General features: G+C 48.3%; 1 non-coding gene and 1 pseudogene across 1 annotated transcript; both read right to left on the reverse strand.

Moving 5' to 3' along the window:
• Positions 1–392: 392 nt before the first annotated feature.
• Positions 393–537, reverse strand: LOC132525030 (U8 small nucleolar RNA). The gene has a single exon (XR_009542160.1). It is a non-coding gene; the product is annotated as a U8 small nucleolar RNA (small nucleolar RNA).
• Positions 538–7,772: 7,235 nt separating this feature from the next.
• LOC132524945 (PAX3- and PAX7-binding protein 1-like) lies at positions 7,773–8,758 on the reverse strand (annotated as a pseudogene).
• Between the last annotated feature and the right edge of the window lie 9,907 nt (positions 8,759–18,665).

Here is an 18,665-nt window from a genome sequence, read left to right on the forward strand (position 1 = left end):
CGAGGGATGGAGCAAATCTTCCGTGTGGGCAAACATTCAGTCAGATGGGAGGGTGACTCATAGACCATTCTGCCCATTGTTAGAATGCGCGCCCACCTGCCTCTTCAAGGGCTGAAATAATCCGTTGTCACGCGACTGCGGGAAAATCTAATTGTGACCTTGGTCCCCCAGCCCCTGTTGAATTGCTCACCCACAGCCTCGGCTTTAATTACGTAACACTTGGAGGGAGAAACACAGAAAAGACAAAGCCTATGTTGGTCTTTTAGTAAAAATGGAAATTGATCAGAGTTCAGTCACATGCTTGGTGGTCTGGGGACCATGTGTGGTTTCCCCCGATCGCCCGGAAACTTGCTGCTATGCCCATTGCCAGGGCCCACCCCAAACTCTCTAATTACTGAGTGCAACCCCCAGGAAGATGGACATCTTGCAAGGCCTGATGACGCACAGCCGTTAATCACGAATCACGCGAGCTCCAATCATCATATTCTATTCTGTCCTCCAAAAGGAGGAACAGGTAAGGTGTATCCTACCTGACGATGGGAAGATGTACCTTTTAATCAGCTCCCCTAGTGATGACCTATGCCTGCAAATGTTTGAAAATACCGGTCTAGAGTCACATCTGCCACACCGAACTTTGTGAAAGTCAAACTCAACTATATGGATGAAGAAATACATGTCACATTCCAGGGCATGGGACTCTTTCCTCAGGCCCCAGACTCTGCTTCTGAATCCCAGCCTGTAGTAGCCACTATCTGGCAGGACCATCGGTGTGATAGCACCCAGCAGACAGCCTCACCAAAGACTCCTCATTCCCAGATTTCCTGATCTGGACCCAAGCTCTGAAACCCTCACAGGGCATTCTGCTACTAACTACAGTCGGAATCAAATGGAGCCGGTCATGCACTTTGGAGCGTATGCCCTACCCACCTGGTAGACCCTGATGCCCAGCCTAACGCCCTAGTCTACCATGGGGAAGCATCCCCTTCTTCTGCCCGATGTGCTATGGGGACCTCTGCGCCTTGTGTCCCATTCCTAGACATGCTGGGGCTCACTGTCCACGAGGAATCCCGGAGATAGAAACCGTTCAGGGAAAGGTTTATCTTCGATGTGCGTGCGGGCTGAGTTCAGAAGGCTGGGTGTGATCACGGTAGGGGGAGGAGGAGGCGGTCAGGGTGGAGCCCGTGGAAAGGGGCCGGCAGAGCTGAGGGGTACTTACTGCGGTGTCACCAGGCAAGGAGACACCGCAGAGGAAAGGACAGTCAGCTGTTGTTTCTTCATGCCAGTTCATCCCCAACCCACGAGCTCCTGTCTCTGACCCTTCCAGGATTAGATGGAGGGGGAGGAGCTACAGAAGCAAAGGTGATCTTACATCCACAAGGCAGGTGCACTGGAGGATTTGGCATTGGTACCGCTGGCTTGTGTGAGCAGCAAAAAAAGCCTTTGTGTGTGTGTCTGTGTATATCTGTGTGTATGTGTCTGTGTGTGTGTGTGTGTCTCTGTATATCTGTGTGTATGTGTCTGTGTGTGTCTGTGTGTGTGTCTCTGTGTATCTGTGTGTATGTGTCTGTGTGTGTCTTTGTGTGTGTATCTGTGTGTCTGTGTCTGCCTGTGTTTTGCTCCTTCCTCAAGATTCTTCCTCTGGGAGGCCCGCCTGCACTCTGTGTTCAGCTGGGCGACCTCCCTCCTCCGGTTGGCCCCTTGCAGTTCTCCCTGTGCCCCTGAGCTTCTATAGCCTCCCTTCTCCCTGGGGTCCCCCTCCCCTCCTAGTGGTCCCCTTGGCATGCATCAGTTTTAAGACAACGTGGAATGTTCGGGAAATGCGTAGCTTTGCCTCCCATCAGGGAGCTCCAGACGCATCCTCCTGCCTTCAAGCATCTGAGGGGTATCAGACACTAGGCTGTGTGCTCTGCACGTTCCATGGAAACTTCTGGAGCGTCCTTCTGGTTTTCTTGACTACCACGCCCTGTCCCTCATCCCCACAGGCGTGGTGAAGTGGCAGAGTAGAGGGGAAATGCTAAACACTCTGAAAACCCTCCCCAGAGGGATTTTTTTGCCTCATCCTCTTCAACCTCATCTTTTGAGAGGGCTGGAGGTTGAAGATTAACTAACATTGACTAACCAGCTTCAGCTCATTCCCCAAGCAATTCCTCCGTAAGTCAACTAGCTCCTCTCTTGAAAATGCCGTGTTGCTTTCCGTGCTCCCAGGCTTTGGGGCCTCAGCCCAAACTGACAAGCATCTCATTTTAATATCTTGTTTCTCATGTACAATTATAATGCAAGGTGGTATTTATTCTAATGGAAACATGCATATATTGCAATAGAATGATAAGGTAATCTAACAGCAAACAAAGGAGGGAGTGTCTAACCTTGTCTGGGACAATTAAGAGGATCTCTGCAAAGGAAGTGATATGTGAGCTGCATCTGAAGGTCGAAGGGGAGATACTCAGTTCTGATGGAGACGGTGCTATTCTAGGTTTGACACAGCCGAGTGCTTCTCTCTCTGTGACAGCTCGTGCTCGTTAGACAATCTCAGGAATGGTTTCCAGAGCCTGACATCCAGTGGCTGTCAGACCATTTGTAGGGAAAGGACAGGGAGATGGGAATAGTAAAGATGGATTTGAACAGATAAGTTAGAGAGAAGCTACACCCCTACCACACATACGCTTCGCTGACCTGGGAGAAGGGAGGGCTTTAAGACAATGAACATATTCACATTGCTCTGTGTGTGTGTGTGTGTGTGTGTGTGTGTGTGTGTGTATGTATTCCAGTATACACACACACACACACACACACATACACATAAATAGGCCATGGGTTTAGAGTCCATGTTTTGGCCTCTCTATCCAAATCTATTCCAGAAGGTATAGGTAATGCTAGAAAAAGGGAGAAAAACATGAATACAAGGCCAGGAACCCCCATATAATTGTCTGCCAATGTCCTACACAGCTTTCTAAATGTGTCAAAGGGGAGCAAATCGCAAGTCAATTCTAGAGACAGACACACAGGGCCTGTGAAACGTTCTGCAGAGTTAATACAAGCTGACTCCAGGCCCCAGAGAAGATGAAAACTCACCAATCCGGGCATTTCCTGGGGAGGCAAGTACAGAACATGGTTCCCTAAGCCAGAAGATCAATCCAATTCTGCCCTGAGACACTGACCACTGGTAGTTTCTGGGATTCTCCGAGGGCCGAAGGTGGAGCTGGAGGGGTCAGAGGTCAATTCACACAGCAGATTTCACAGATGAGGAAACCGGGGCTCCGAGGCATTCCACGTCTTACCCCAAATCTCACCGTTAATCACCAGTGGCGCAGAGCTAGAGCACAGGGTTTTTGCTCTTTACGTCACACTAGGTGACATGAAGGGAAAACACCAGCTCGCCTGTGAGCAGGGCAAGAACACGTGTGTTTTCTCTCCCTACGGTCCCTCTGGAAGCCCCACTAAAAAGAAAGCACACGCGTGACGTTGTATTACAAACCTACAAGGACACAGAGACCCATCGAGGAGCTGATCCCAGACGAGAGATGCCAACAGATGCTGGAAGAGGCAAAGCAGATGTTAGGTGGTAAATAATACGTTCGTGGGGAAAGCTGAAACCTAATCTCCTGCAGAGAAAGAGAGCAACAGAACGCAAGGCGATTGACACCCCTGAACTGTGGAAAAGCCCCAGGAGGTGAATGCTCCAGGTGCCGCTGAAAGTGGGGCTGAGAGAGGGGCTGGGGGACATCTGTGAAGGACTTCAGTTCCCTCTGTCCCTTCACTCGGCCAGCTCACCCTTCAACACCCACACAAAGACACAAAGGCCGACCTCTCCATACACGTACCCCAGAGGCAGAGCTGAGACAGGCTTGCTTGGGAATACTTTATTTAGGAATCTGATCCCAGGAAGCGGGAGTGAAGGACGAGCAGAAGGAGAGAGTCAGGAGCAGGTGCCTTATTCTGTGGACCAGCGCATGGGTGACCAGTTGTCCCAGCTCACCAGGATTTCTGAGGAGGCGTGTGAATTTGTTCACAGAACCCCCTGCCCTGGGAAAGGGGCGGGGAGAATACATGTCCATCACCTCCACCTACTGTGACTGGTGGCATCCACTTCCCTGTCCCTCCAGGTTGCACACATGTGATACCTACTGAGTTTCCCCTCCAAGGCACCCGGGAAGCTTAGGGGCAGAATCAAGAGTTGCTGGCCAGGTGCTGTCAGGGTAAACCTGCGTGGGGCTGGTCACCCCTGCATGGAATTTGTCACCACAGCAGTGATGGGAACAAAGTAGATGGGGGGGATTGGAAGTGCTTCAAAACAGGTCGCAAATACAATTATGAGCGGGAGGCTCTGGGCTTGGGAGTTCCAGGCCCAGGGGAAGGTTTTAGCAAAGGGGAAGAAAACAAAAGCTTTCATTAAAAACCCAAACGCTGGAAAGGGACTTCCCCAGTCCACTTCCCTTGCTTGGTCTCCGGAAACCAGTGGCCATATTTATATCCTCAGGCACGAGGCCAGAGGATCTTCCCAAGAGAAACGGCCTAGCAAAAGATACAAGACCTGCTATTTCAGGGCGCCTCTCACAAAATGACCGGGTCTCATCCCAGTAACCGTAAATGAAATCCTGCTTTAACCATGCTCACAGATCTCCTTTGCTGCTGACTCTTAAATAAAAAGAGAAAGCAAGAGACCACCGGAAAATTGAGGCAAGCCTGTATCACTAAAGACAGCTCTGGTTTTTAAAGGTTTCTCTTAAATAGATTGACTCTTTCCCTTCAAGAGCATTTCAGTGTTTGTTTGGCTTTCCTTTCGCTGTTAACAGTAGCCTCGGAGGGACAAAAGAATCTTGGCTTTCAAGAAGCAGCATTAAGATTAAGAGCACATGCAAATGCCGGAACCAAAGCTGGTTCCGTGAATGTCAATTGGTGCAGCCACTGTGGAAAACAGTATGGAGGTTTCTCAAAACACTAAAAATAGAACTACCATAGGACCCAGCAATTCCACCCCTGGGTATATATCCCCCCAAATTCCACTAATTCTAAAAAATACAGGCACCCCAGTGTTCATAGCAGCATTATTTATGATAGCCAAGACATGGAAACAACCTAAGTGTCCATTGACAGATGAATGGATAAAGGTGTGGTGCATATATACAATGGAATACAACTCAGCCATTAAAAAAGAACAAAAGTTTGCTATTTGCAGCAACATGGATGGACTTGGAGGGCATTAAGCTAAGTGAACTAAGTCAGAGAAAGACAAATACTGTACGATAGGACTTTGATGTGGAATCTAAAAAAATACAACAAACTAGTGAATATAACAAAAAAGCAGCAGACTCACAGATATAGAGAACAAACTAGTGGTTAACAGTGGGGAGAGGGAAGGGGGGAGGGGCAATATACGGACGGAGGGTGGGAGGTACAAACTATTGGGTATAAGATAAGCTCAAGGATGTATTGTACCACACAGGGAATATAGCCAATACTGTATAATAATTGTAAATGGAAAGTAACCTTTAAAAATTGTATTAAAAAATAGGGGCTTCCCTGGTGGCGCAGTGGTTGAGAGTCCGCCTGCCCATGCAGGGGACGCGGGTTCGTGCCCCAGTCCGGGAAGATCCCACATGCCGCGGCGCGGCTGGGCCCGTGAGCCATAGCTGCTGAGCCTGCGCGTCCGGAGCCTATGCTCCGCAGTGGGAGAGGCCGCAACAGTGAGAGGCCCACGTACCGCAATAAATAAATAAGTAAATAAATAAATTAAAATTGTATTAAAAAATAAACTTTTAATTTTAGAAAAAAAATCTGATTCCCTTGACAATAGCAGCATGAAATTGGGAAAGTCGCTGAGCTTCTCTGTTCCTCAGTTTCCTTATCAGTTACATGAGAAATACTGATGAGCCCCACGTGCTACTGGTGCCGCTGGTCTCTGCGGAAAGAGCTGCCACAGGGCACCATTCACGTGGAACAGATGGAAATGGCCTCCCCCGGAGGCGTGCAGCGGGTGAAGAGGCAGGACCACATGACATAGCCCTGTTCCGCAAATGTGCCAGGGAATGTCCCCAGGACCGTGCACACCGTGGGCCATCTACCAGCCTCTGTCCCGCGATCAGAGTGATGGGGCTGGAGACACCCAGAACCCTGCTTGCTTTTGGAGAAGTCTCCTCCCTGTCCCCGGCATGCACAGCCTCACCACCCCAATTTGCACAACACTCCTATGTGCACTTCGTCGTATACACATCCATCACTGAGTCACACTTCATCCTTTACTAACTGGAAACTCGCCCCACTTAGCTTTGCACATCTCTGAACACTCACGCTCCCCTATAGCCCAAATCCTCCCACCGGGCCTTCTAGAACTCAAGGTCATCAGCGAGCTCTTCTCTATTTCAACGTCTTCTTGGAACAATCTCTTCACCTTCTTCTCTGGCAGGAACGGGCTGACTGTGGAGGACTGAGCATCCCCTTCAGCCTGTTCTTTCGAACCCCTTGCACAGGTGGTCTGGGACGTGAAGTAGGGGTTTCCAGTTCCTCATTGTGGTTTCTAGACCGTCATCCCTCCTCGCTCATGAAATGAATCTGGTTCTTTGAAGCTCTTGCCATTAGCCAGCCTCGTTAGCTCCCTGTGATCATGACAGCCATCTGGATCACTAGAACAGTCCCCTCTTTTCTTAAAGATCACTGTTTTGATCTGTTTGCCTGTTTCTAAGCACAGTTCCCACCCACCCGCCTCCCGCCTCACTTGTGTCCTGAATTCGATCCCCTCTCATCTGCTCAAAGATATCACCGTGGCAATTTTCCATCCTCTCTCACATCATAAATGCCCCTTTCTGTGGATTATTTCCCTTGATCGTACAAAGATGTTCTCATCTTTAAAAACAATAATAAAAGAACCTCCCTTGAACTCAGATGAGTCTCTTGCTTCTCCATGTGTCCAATTCGCCTTTTATCACGACTCGGCAAAAGAGAGCCTACAGTCCCTGAATCCACATCCTTTCCCATCATCACCTTGGGAAACTACACCAGTTAGACTGTTACCTCCACAATAGAAACCAAAACCACCTTCATCAAGGTCAGTTCCGTGTCAGCATGTCATCTAATAGTCATTTCACCAGGATCGTTTTTCTCAACTAGGTATGCTACCCATCAATGCCTTTCTTTTTCATGAAATGAAATGTTGCTTTTACTTGGCTTCAAGGAAGTTCCGGAATGTTTGAAGGACCCACGGAAAGAGCAGCACAGACTGGTCTGGGTCTCTGTAATTTGGGACCAATTTTAGGACTAAAATAGGCACAGTATCTCTCGGGGCCTCTTCTACATCCTACATCCAATGACTGTTTCCTACACTCAGGGACGCACTGTGCTCACCTCTGTGTGGTGGAGGCCGAGACGGAGACTGTGACCTTGCCTTCCAGGGCTCACAGTGCAGAAGGGAGACATTCTCCTTGGTCTAAGAAAATAACTTATTTTATTCTTTTCCCCCTCTGCCCAAACTGACTTCTGCTGACGCCCCTCTGCCTACCCAGTGAGTCTGTTGCCAATATCTTAAATCCTATTTCCTCTGCTCACCCTCAAGCATATCACAGTGACAACTGGGAACAAAAACTGCTGAATAAATTCATTCATTCTTAGGGCAAAATGATTGGGAACCCCCTTTAAACGCCTGTGTTCTTTGAATTTAATAGTGCTCCTTATATTAAAGCAGGAATTAATACTGAGCAGCTTAAGGAACTTTGTAAAGTGCAAAATGTATAGACTGAGAATGGTATTAAAGCAAATGATAGCTTTTCGGGCTGATAGGTCTATATAGCTTCTAAGACTTCACTTCTCTCATGCTGTGGACGCTTACAACAGACAGCATGACCCAAAGTGTGGATGCTTGCAAGAGGCTTTACTCTCTGTGTTATGTTTTCCCTTGAATGTCTTGTTTCCACACCAGAGCACCCGATGCGTTCTGAGAATTGTATCTGCCGAGTATACAAGGTATCCAGAGAAGTTTTCTAAAAAGCTGAGGGATTGTCCTTTCTCCTTTCAGAGTCAGGAACCACTGTTTGGAGAAACAATTGATGCCACTGGGGACTTTTTTTGATGCTGTGATTTCCATATTCTGAATTCTGAGAAACCATGGAAATGTATCTATTCAGTAAACATCTATCAGTAACTCCTGACGACTTTTATTTGAGAAAATACCGTACACTGAAGAAAATTCCCTAATAGCTTGACTAAAGACCAAAACTATCTTTGAAAATACCAATAAGGCCCCCAATTTTTGTTTTCTAAGACTTTTTTTTTTTTTTTTTTTTTTTGCGGTATGCGGGCCTCTCACTGTTGTGGCCTCTCCCATTGCGGAGCACAGGCTCCGGACGCGCAGGCTCAGCGGCCATGGCTCACGGGCCCAGCCGCTCCGCGGCATGTGGGATCCTCCCGGACCGGGGCATGAACCCGTGTCCCCTGCATCGGCAGGCGGACTCTCAACCACTGCGCCACGAGGGAAGCCCCTAAGACATTTTTTTTTAATATAAGGGCGTGAATACATCATCATCTAAAGTTCTTCTCATTCCCAATATCTCCTACATATTTTGTATTTGGCTCTGTCTTTCAAAATATAGTCCGTAGCCAGGATCTGTGTATATTTAAGCAGGGTGAATTACCCTGGGCTTGAATTCACACCAGGTAAGGTGACTCACCTGCTCCTCCTCTAGTCTTCACCGTCTCTGTAAACAGTTGCTCAAACCCAGGACCTGGGACTCACTTTTGTCTTCTCACCGTCACTCACCTTCATACCCATCACCAGGTCTTGTCATTTCCGTATCCGCATCTGTGGATCTGAATTCTCACTATCATCCCCTGTCCGGGGTAGCCATAACCTTTCACCTGAACTGAAACCACAGGCTACTAATTGGTATCCATTTCTGATCCATTCTACACATAGCTGACAAAGTCTTATTGGTATATCACTTCCTGTTCAAAGCCTACAGTGGTTTCCGTTCACAAGCAGGATATCCGACAGAGTCCTCACCAAGGTCCAAACAGCCCTGCATGATCTGTCCTCACGCTCCCCTTCATCTGACTCACTATTCTCTAGTGATAGTAATATTCTTTCGGGTCCAGCAAAGATCTCTTCAGAGTCAGGACCCTTGCACGGGCTACTGCCTCAGCCAGATGTTAAGTCAGAGCAGCCTCTGCGAATTATAACTTTAAATTGTGGAGTCAGAGAGTCCTTTCCGAGATCTGAAGAGTGAGTCCCACCCTGTTCACTGGCTCAGAGCACATCCCTTGAACCTATTAAAGCCACGCTAATGACCTATCTGTTTTTAGTCTGCCTCCCTACTGGACTGTAAGCCCCATGAGGGCAGGGGTATGTCTGTTTTCTTATGAAGAACACCCCCTTTGCTTGCAAACTTCCAAAATAACTAAGTGCCTACTTAATAAATATTTGTTAAAGAATAAATTAATGTTATTTTTCCTTCTAAAATCTGGCTTGCCCCAGAATGTGTTACTTTTTCTTTTTAATCTAAACTCAGGGTTTTTTTTAATGCAAAAGACTGTTTCTGAGAAACAGAGCGCTCTCTCTCACTCAATTCCATGTGTTGCTGTAACAAATACATCTCTGTGTTGAGCTATCACATGTTTTTAGATTTATTCCTCACTCACGTGAAACTCATGTGAGTATTCTTGACCTGCAGGCAGCTTTCCTTCTCTAGAAGGAAACCCAAGCCCCTTCCATGTGGGAAGCAACCTGTTCAGTTGAAGCTGTGAGGATGTGCTGCTCATTTGCATCAGGACCAGAGGAGGAGCGTGGTGGGAGGGGCACAGGATGCTGTGCGCCCGACCTGCACTCGCATCCACCTGGTGGAAATCTGTGACCCGGCACACAGAACCGCAGGAGAAACGGGGAAATATGTTCTAGCCCCAAAGGAAGAGAAAGTGATTTCATGATCAGTTCAAAGACAACCCCAAGCTTATCAAAGAATTGTGTTTCAAGAATTCCTCTCTCACTGAAGTTGTTTATTCTTTGGAATGCACTTGATTCTGCCCGGTCCCTCCCCTATACCACACAGGCTGGGTCTTTAAGCCAGTGCACAGGAAACAAACCCAGGAGAATGACGGCTGAGTTGGCCAAGATCGCCACCCTCTCCCTCTGGGGGACAAGGTCGCTAAGTCACCACAGGCCTCTGTGATCCAAGGCAGGAGCGACAGAAGGAGATGCCCAGGGACTTTAACGTGAACAGACCTGGGATTGGGGCCATGTGGAGGGGAAAGCCTCTCACAAATAGTAGCCTTAACCTTTATTCACACGCACCTTTCAGGAATGGCTAAACCCCCAGGACCCCTACCCCTCCAGCTCTCCCCACTTGTTCCCATTTTCCTCCTTCCCCTTTCAACTTTTAACAGAAATACAATTTGTTTTCCTCTGAAGTGTGGGGGAAATCTTTTATTTAAAATTCAATCGCTTGTGAAAAATTCTGAGTCTCAAGGGTCCTGCATGCGCCTTTGGGTTTCCCTACAAGGACTCAGTGAAAAAAAAGACAGAGAACAGTTTTGCATGTGTAGATAACTTTTTAGATTTACTGTCTTTTCTGAGATTTTCCACAGTTTGAAACAAAAGCAATGTGCTTGCTCTAGGGCCATCAATTATCAAAGGTTGTTCCATGATGGACCAAAAGTGAGAAACCTCGGCTAGAAGGAATAAATTAGAGAAATAAGAGACTGAAGGCTGCCCCCTGTGAGCCAGGGAATAAATAATATAAAGGTAAGGGGCTGAGGAGCCCTGTGAGGCCTGAAGGATTCATCAGGCCCTCGCACCTGCAGGAGACAAGTTACCCATGAGTGACACCTGATGGAAGCAGGTGCCTGTTAATGGCAGCGCCATTTCCTTTCCCAGAGGGAAGGAGGGCAAAGACCTCAGTGGACAGGTTGACAAAAATGAACAGCGCCTGCTCAGAGAAACTCGTGGCACTTTGATTTGCAGCGCATACATTTAATTCAGAACCACCTGCATCAACCCATTTCTGTACGTCAAAATGAAGGTGTAAGAAAGCCATTACCTATCTTAAGGCGATGACATGAAGCCCACTTTTCTCTTTTTTCTTTTTTATTGAAGTATATTTGACCTATAATACTGAGTAAGTTTAAAGTGTACAACATGTTGATTTGATCCATGTATATATTGTAGTCTGGTTGCCATTGCAGTGTTAGCCAGCGCCTCTATTTGGGCACAGTTATTACTTTGTCATGGTGGGATTAATTAAGAGCTGGTCTCATAGCAAGTTTAACAATTATAATGCAGTAATGTTGTCTATATTCACTAGACTGTGCATTAGATCTCCAGGACTTATCTACTGGTTGCAAGTGTGTGCCCTTAAACATCTCCCCTTTTCTTCCCCCCAAGTCTGCCCCCAGCCCCTGGGACCCTCCATTTCACTCAGTTTTTAGGAGCTTGGCTATTTTTAGATTCCACCAATAAGTGAGATCATACAGTGTTTTCTAATGCCTAGCACTCACTTCTGTTAGTTGCCTCTGCCTTTTCTCTCTACTTCCTTAACTCATTCTGATTCATCTTTTCCACTTTCCCCCATTTCTCCCTCGTTAGCTCTTGGTTGCCTCCCCATCCCGCTCTCCTCTCACCGTGTCAGCCCCAGGACCTCCACAAACTCAGATGATCTGGTCCAGCTAAGTTCCTTCTCATGCCGGGCGGCAGATGCCATACTTCCAGCCTCATTCAATTCGTGATCAATCAATCCAAAAATATTTACTGAGTGCTTGTACATGCCAAGCAAAGAGGTAGAATTGGCGGGGGCGGGAGGGCAGGCAGAGAATTTCATTCCCAGGATGTCAGAGAGCTGGCAACATTAGTGAAACGCTTGGGTTGGTGCAGACTTTGGTGTGATCCGGGAACGATCATTTATTAGTTCTGTGGCTTTATTCAAGGTGTTTACCTTCTCCAGTGTTGAGTTTTCTCATCCATAAAATGGGCATTAGAAAAGTGCCTCACTGGAAGGTGCTGGTGCAGATTAAACAAGATAATCTGGAAGGAACATTTATTACGGAGCCAGCTAGCTTCGTGGCACCAACCCCTGACGCGCACTAAGATCTTATCACCTCCTCAAATTAATGCTGAACTAACAGAATGACAACACTGATCCCCCGACAGCTGTAGAACACTTGACGGCTTTTGAACCTCATCTGTCGTTTAAAGGCTGATAATTCCCAGAGTTACAGTGACCGTCTGCTCCGGCAACCCCACCACCTTCAGCCCTACATCTCCGGCCAGCATCCGGGTGAGAAAGACATGGGTTGTAGTACCAGGCAGCCAGCAAGATGCTTGGAACCCCACCTGCTAATAGGGTGTCTGCTTGATTGAAAGTCACAGGGTCGGGGTGGGTACCAGTCCCCTCAGCAACCGTCTGGAGCTTGGAAATGGCAGCGCATGTGGGAAGCCAGACACATGGTGGCGGCAGCAGAGCGCTTTGCAGAGTCTTCGCACAGGCTGTGATTTTATCTGGCGTTTATGTTTATTGTGGTTGGTGGAAACGTCCTCCCCTAGCAGGGGGACTGAGGCTAATGCTCGTGTACCACATAAGGTTACGCCTCAATTACGATTTCTGTGAGAATCATGTCTTCGGAGACTAGCTCCTGGGGAGAGATTGCTCTTTTTTATTGTTTTGCCTGAAAATAGGAAACTCCCTTCCTGCCGTGAGGCAAGGCAGTCTTCTGACCTCCCTCCAGAAACACACAGATGCTAGCGCACTGTACCTCCCCCAGATCCCTTGATCTGGGCACGACTTGCAAAATTAACGAGTCACAAGGATTGCAGTTGCACGGGGATATTAATCATGATCCTGATTTGCAGGAGCGTCCTAACATTTCAAAAATGTATTCTTCTCAACTCTTATTTCACTCTCAAGGAAATTTAAGAAGCAAGGCCTGAAATTATAGTTGCTTCTCTCATTCAGGAGTAAGAGGTGGTCCAAAGTTAGCTCGATTTCCTAGGGTCACTAGAGAAAAGTCTTACGGAAGCACTGGTCTCCTGATTCCTGGTCCCGTTGGTTGATCTTTCCCCATCACATTACATCAGTAATGCTTCCTATTTGTTCTTCTCTCCGTAGTCAGGGAGTACGTCTCACCCAAGCTTTCGTTGTGACGTTTCTGACTTTCCTGTCCATTCCATTGCTACTGTCACCGGTTAACTCTGGTCCTAAACACTCACAGTGACTCCCTTATGTCTTTACTTCTTCCACGTCCCTTGGTTCCAACAGGTGTCCGACATCTATGCATTCCTTATGACCACATCATCCCTCATAAAAGTAATCTCTGAGCCTCTATTATCTACAAGATAAAACCAAACTCTTCACTCGGGCGTGAGAGACCCTTACCTACTTGTCTAAGCTTCCTTCCAAGAAGCATCCTTCTCTCCAGTCAGCTCGAGAGACCCAGTGTTCTCAGAGGGTATGCGCGTCCTCCGACCTGAGGCCTTTCCCTGACCCTCCCAATCCCCTCCATCAAAGACCGGGTGAGCCCTGTTTGCCCTGTAAGCCTTTCTGACCACGCCAGCCAGCTGTGACCTGTCCTTCCTCAAGTCGCCTACCTCTCACCTGCCACAGGGCAAGTTCTGCCCCATGTTCCTTAAGCAGGATTTTGTTTGTTCACTCCCCCCCCCAGCCCAACAGAACCCTAGGGAACTTGACTGCACTACTTTCTTTAGGCTCTAAACATATGCTGTGATCCTCTGCACATAATAGACAAGGGTATTTGTGCCCTTGCTGAGCTACTGAGAGCTCTAGAGCCCTTGGAGAAGATGGGCAAAGGGGATTAAAAAAAAAAAAAGCCAAGAATTTCAGTGTGGACCTCCCAGATAGCCACAGCAATGGCAGCTAAGAAGGTTCTGCAGTGGATGTAAAGAACCTAGTGGACTGCGTTTTTGCAGAAGTAAAGAGAAGGCCATGAAACACTCTGAAACTGGAGGAGGAGAACCAAGGCTCCCCTGGGGTCCCTTGAAGGGGCATTTTGTTTTGTTTTGTTTTGTTTTGTTTTGTATTGTTTTGCGGTACGCGGGCCCCCCACTGCTGTGGCCTCTCCCGCTGCGGAGCACAGGCTCCGGACACGCAGGCTCAGCGGCCATGGCTCACGGGCCCAGCCGCTCCGCGGCATGTGGGATCTTCCCGGACCGGGGCACGAACCCGCGTCCCCCGCATCGGCAGGCGGACTCCCAACCACTGCGCCACCAGGGAAGCCCTGGAGGGGCATTTTTCAAAGGCATTCAGTGTGGCTACCAGTTTACAGAGAGGTGAGCTTCAGAAGAGAAAGTCAGGGGGTCTCCATGTCTAAACTCGTTTTTAACGAAAGTGTGTATTTCCTGTAGCCAGTTACTCTCAAAGACCTTGCTGTGCCCTATGACACACCCCCGGGGTGAGCTCAGTCCTAAGCCCAGTAAAGGAGGCAGAGCGGCAGCCAGCTGTCTGATGCTCCCCGCGGTCAGGCTGGGGTTCCCCGTTACCGGGAAGAAGAGAACAAAGGCGCTGTGCCCTCCTCAGGGGCATCACTCTGGAGGCCACGGCGTCTCTGCGGCACCAGGGCTGTCAACCTTCATCACTGGTCCCCACGCCCTCCATCCTCTCCCCGTCCAGCTTTTCATGCTCAGCGCTTGATCCTGGACCTTCCCTTTGAATAGCCCTGGGTGGGTATCTACTGTTGACTGCCTGGCTTGGACACGTCTCTCCCGCAATTTTCGAGCAAAGCCTTGTACTCTGGTTTGCATGATCACTTAACCAGAATTTTCCCAGAACCCATCCTTGCTAAAAGCCTTCTCAACCAGACAGCTGGTCATGGCTGTGTCCAATATGACCTCCTGTTCAGTTAGGAGACCTGAATGGCCTTTGGATAACAACCTGACGGGCAGTGCGGCTCAATTTCACTTTCAACTAGACCTGAAACCATTTTTGGAAAAATGAACATTCACACCAGGCAGAAGATACTGGCCAGCGGCGCGTCTGGAGATTCCTGAGTAAATCATAATTATTAACACCTACCGTTTGCAGACTGGGGACCATACGGCAGGCATTGTGTGCGCACACGCCCTCTGAGTCCTCACTACCGTCCTGTGAGTTAGGCGTGATTCTCATTCTATAGATGAAGAAGCCTATCCCCCTCTCTTTCTCGCAGAGTTGCTAATAAGCGCCCACACGCAACGTCCCTACCCTACACCACCCCTTTCACAAAGACCTTGTTCTGGTACAGAAGATGGTCTACAAGGCACTGCTTTAAAGAGGGAGGAATTTGGAGTTTGAGATGGTCTCTGCTGTCCAGAATCCAAATATTCCTAAAGAATGAAGCAGGTCGTATGAATTACACACCTGACGCAGACACTGATTTCAGGACTGATTAGGAAGCCCACGAATACATCCAGCAAAAGGCAAGTGCAGCATCGCTAAGACAGGTATGTCCTGAAGGTGTGGTGCGTTCTAGCTCCAGACGCAGCATCGTGGGAAATCCAAAGTAGCCTAAGACATCATCCCTGCTCTCAGGAAGCTTAGGACATAGACGTGGAAGCAAAATTCACGCACGAGGTGGTTACCAGATGCTAACAGAAGTGACTAGGAGCTTAGAATTCATGGAGTGCAGGGAGGAGGGCTCACGCTGGGGATAGAACTAGAGGAATTTGAAGGATGGGGGATTAGGATAAGGTGGGGCAAGAAAATGATGGCGTTTTCCTGCAGGACGAATGGCCGGGGAGAATGCTGAGTGTGGCACAAGCCGGGCTTCTGGGGAGACGGCGTGAAATAGCTCTGGGTGACCCCACAGGAGAGGGGTTGTGGACTGTCCTTGCCTTTCACCTTGAAGCCTCTGTCCAACCCAGGACTTCTAGGCCCCTTCTTCATTTGCGGGTTATTTCCATGTGATTATCATCACACTGGTGGGATGTCAGGTGCACTGATGAGCTCACCGGGACATCCTGTGACACCATTGCTAAGAACCAGCTTTAAAGACGGCAGGGAAGTCTCCTCCCTGCCGGAGTCCTCAGCTTTGCTCTGTGGCTTTTATCACTTGCATCCTCTTCTCGTCGTTTTGTGTCTCGTGGCCTCTGTCCTCTGAGTCCCCTTCCATTCCCTGGCTCTGACAGTCCGGCGTAAGGAAGGATGGACCCTAAGTGAATCCTCTGAATGGAGCACACCCTGCAGCTCCCTTGTAAAGCACTTCCTGGCTCTTCCACCGTGATGACCTTCGCCATCTCTCTCTCCCCAGCACTTGACATTCAGAACCTCCCTCTTAGCCCTTAGTTGTAGCAGGCGCCGCCACTGCAGGGCCGTCCTCATGCCAAGCACTGTGCAGAGAGGACCGGGTGATAAGCACGGGTACGGTGTCAGGTGCCTCACACAGCTAGAGGTGTCCATACCTCGTCCGGGCTGCTCTCTGACCTGGCTTTGTGTTGCTTTGTGCTTGGAAGTAACAAAAACTAAGAGAAGGCCAGGTCCTCCCACTGTCTCATTTCTAGACTGACAACAGAGGCGTCTGCCTTCCGGAAATGGGGACCAACGTCAAATCCCTCCCTGACTTAACACTCAGCACAGGGCTGGAGCATCCTGCATCCAGCTGCCATTCAGTTTCCATTCCGCAGCCCCCTCCAGGCAGTTTATGTTGCAGCCCAGAGATCAGAGCCCAAGCACCTCGCGGGAAGCCTGCTTGCCTTCGGAATCAGGCATTTACAGAGGAGCATCTCCTCAAAGGAACTGAGAAAAGCAAAACAGTGTTGCCACTCAGCCCGTGAGGGCTCTCAAGGCGCAAAGCGTCCCCAAGTCAGAACCCAGAGTTCTTTCCTTGGGTAGCAAAGACCTTCTCTCTTGGGTGACCTTTTCTTTCAGCACTCCTTGCCCTGTCCCTGTTTCACTGGGTCTCTTCTCCCCTGATGACCTGATCTCTGGTCTTGAAGACGAGAAGTGCTTCTTTTTATTGCTGTTGAGTTACTCTCTCAGGCAGGTCTAACCTGAGGTCCCTGCGGCATTCACAAAAGTCAGAAAAGCAAGATGTTTAAACTGGAGGGACCTAGCAGTCACCTCATCCAAGCCCCCACTTGTAGATAAGAAGCCCACGTCCAGTCTGCTGGAATTATTTGCTCAGGTTCACGCAGGCTCTTAGTGATGAAGCTGAGAGAAGGTATTTCCTCGGTTCCCCATATTATCCCTGATTCAGATTGTGAAACCGAACAAGGAAGTGTATTCAAACTGTGTCTAAAGTGAGACTAAATAAGGGATTGGCGATGGTCTAAGAAGCTCTGTGTGATAAAGCATATGGATTGGGGGGCAGCTGACTGAGGAGGGCACCCTCAGTCAACTGAATGTTTCCAGGATCACTTATCCTCACCGGGTTCTGAGCAGGTGAGCCTGCATGATTATTATCCTGCCCACCTGATGATCCCCAGATCCCTGTTCACTGACATTGTCCCTCAATGGAATGCACGGTCTCCTTTCAGGAGATACTGGCATGTAGATTGCAGGGAGAGTGAATATTTCACACCTCCTAGAGGAAAGGCAAAGATGCGCTCCCACCCCCAAGAGAGCAGGGGGCAGAGTCAACCGAGCTTGTCCTGTTCCCCACATGGAGGAGAGGGAGGGGGTGAGCTGTGTATCACAAATGCCAAAGCTTCTCTAATTTGCCAGCCTCTGCTCTCATTACTAACCCAGAAGGGCATGACAGAGCCTGGAGTTGCATTAAAATTCTCCAACAGGGGTGTTCACCAATAAGCAGCAAGGATGAAAATAACCGAGGGTGGAAATAATCCCTCAAAGATCATAATTAGACAACACAAAACCCCCAACAAAAAACAAAGCAGAATCACTGGGTTAATGAGTGGCAGACTGGTAATTAAATGTGAAAACCTATGCCTTAGGATCAAGTGTGCCGTGGAAGAATGTCTGAGTTCTCGGATATGGGGAGAGGCTGCTTCCAGATGGCAAAACAAGGAACACAGAGCCTGCGGGAGTGGGGAGAGCAAGGTGGTGAACTCAGTAAACTGGGATCTCCCACAGGTCAGCGTGGGAAGGTCCCAATTCCCACAGTTGGAAACAACCTAAGGGTTTCTCCATTCCAACGTTCAATTTAAAACATTGAGTGCAATATTGGTTTTTGGTGAACACTGGTTATTTTCTAAATACTAACAAGTCACTAATTTAGGAGTTCTTACTGTATTTTCCAATAATGTTTCTTTTAATCCTGTTTTATTATTGTGGCTACCATGCTAATTAACGTGCATATACAATGCAGGCATGGGTGTGGGTGTTTATGCCATTGCCCTCGAGAATTTACAGTAAAACAAGAAACATAAAATACTTTGATATTCCTGAAGAGTTCATCATTTCCTCATGAATGACTTTTGATTATTGAAAGCCCCTCTTCCTATATAAATAAACAAAATGATATTTTCCCATAGACTGGAAATCAGGAGAAATTATAAACTTTTTTCCCCATGCTAAATCACCTCAAATTCCTTTAGATTTACCCTATACTAAAAATTCCCAAGGTCATTTGACTTCACAACAGAATTTTAAAGGGCATGAGAGTGGAGAAAGTCTCTTAGAAACATCATTATGGGTTTTGAAACAAGTTCTGTTTTTTCTACATGCCTCATGTTAAAAAGAAATAGGAGACATGCGGGCTGGATAAGAAGCTAGGAACTTAGTTGCGGGGGGGCACAGGGAGAG

This window comes from Lagenorhynchus albirostris, chromosome 8, assembly GCF_949774975.1.
Source record: "Lagenorhynchus albirostris chromosome 8, mLagAlb1.1, whole genome shotgun sequence".
In the NCBI taxonomy this organism is placed as follows: domain Eukaryota; kingdom Metazoa; phylum Chordata; class Mammalia; order Artiodactyla; family Delphinidae; genus Lagenorhynchus; species Lagenorhynchus albirostris.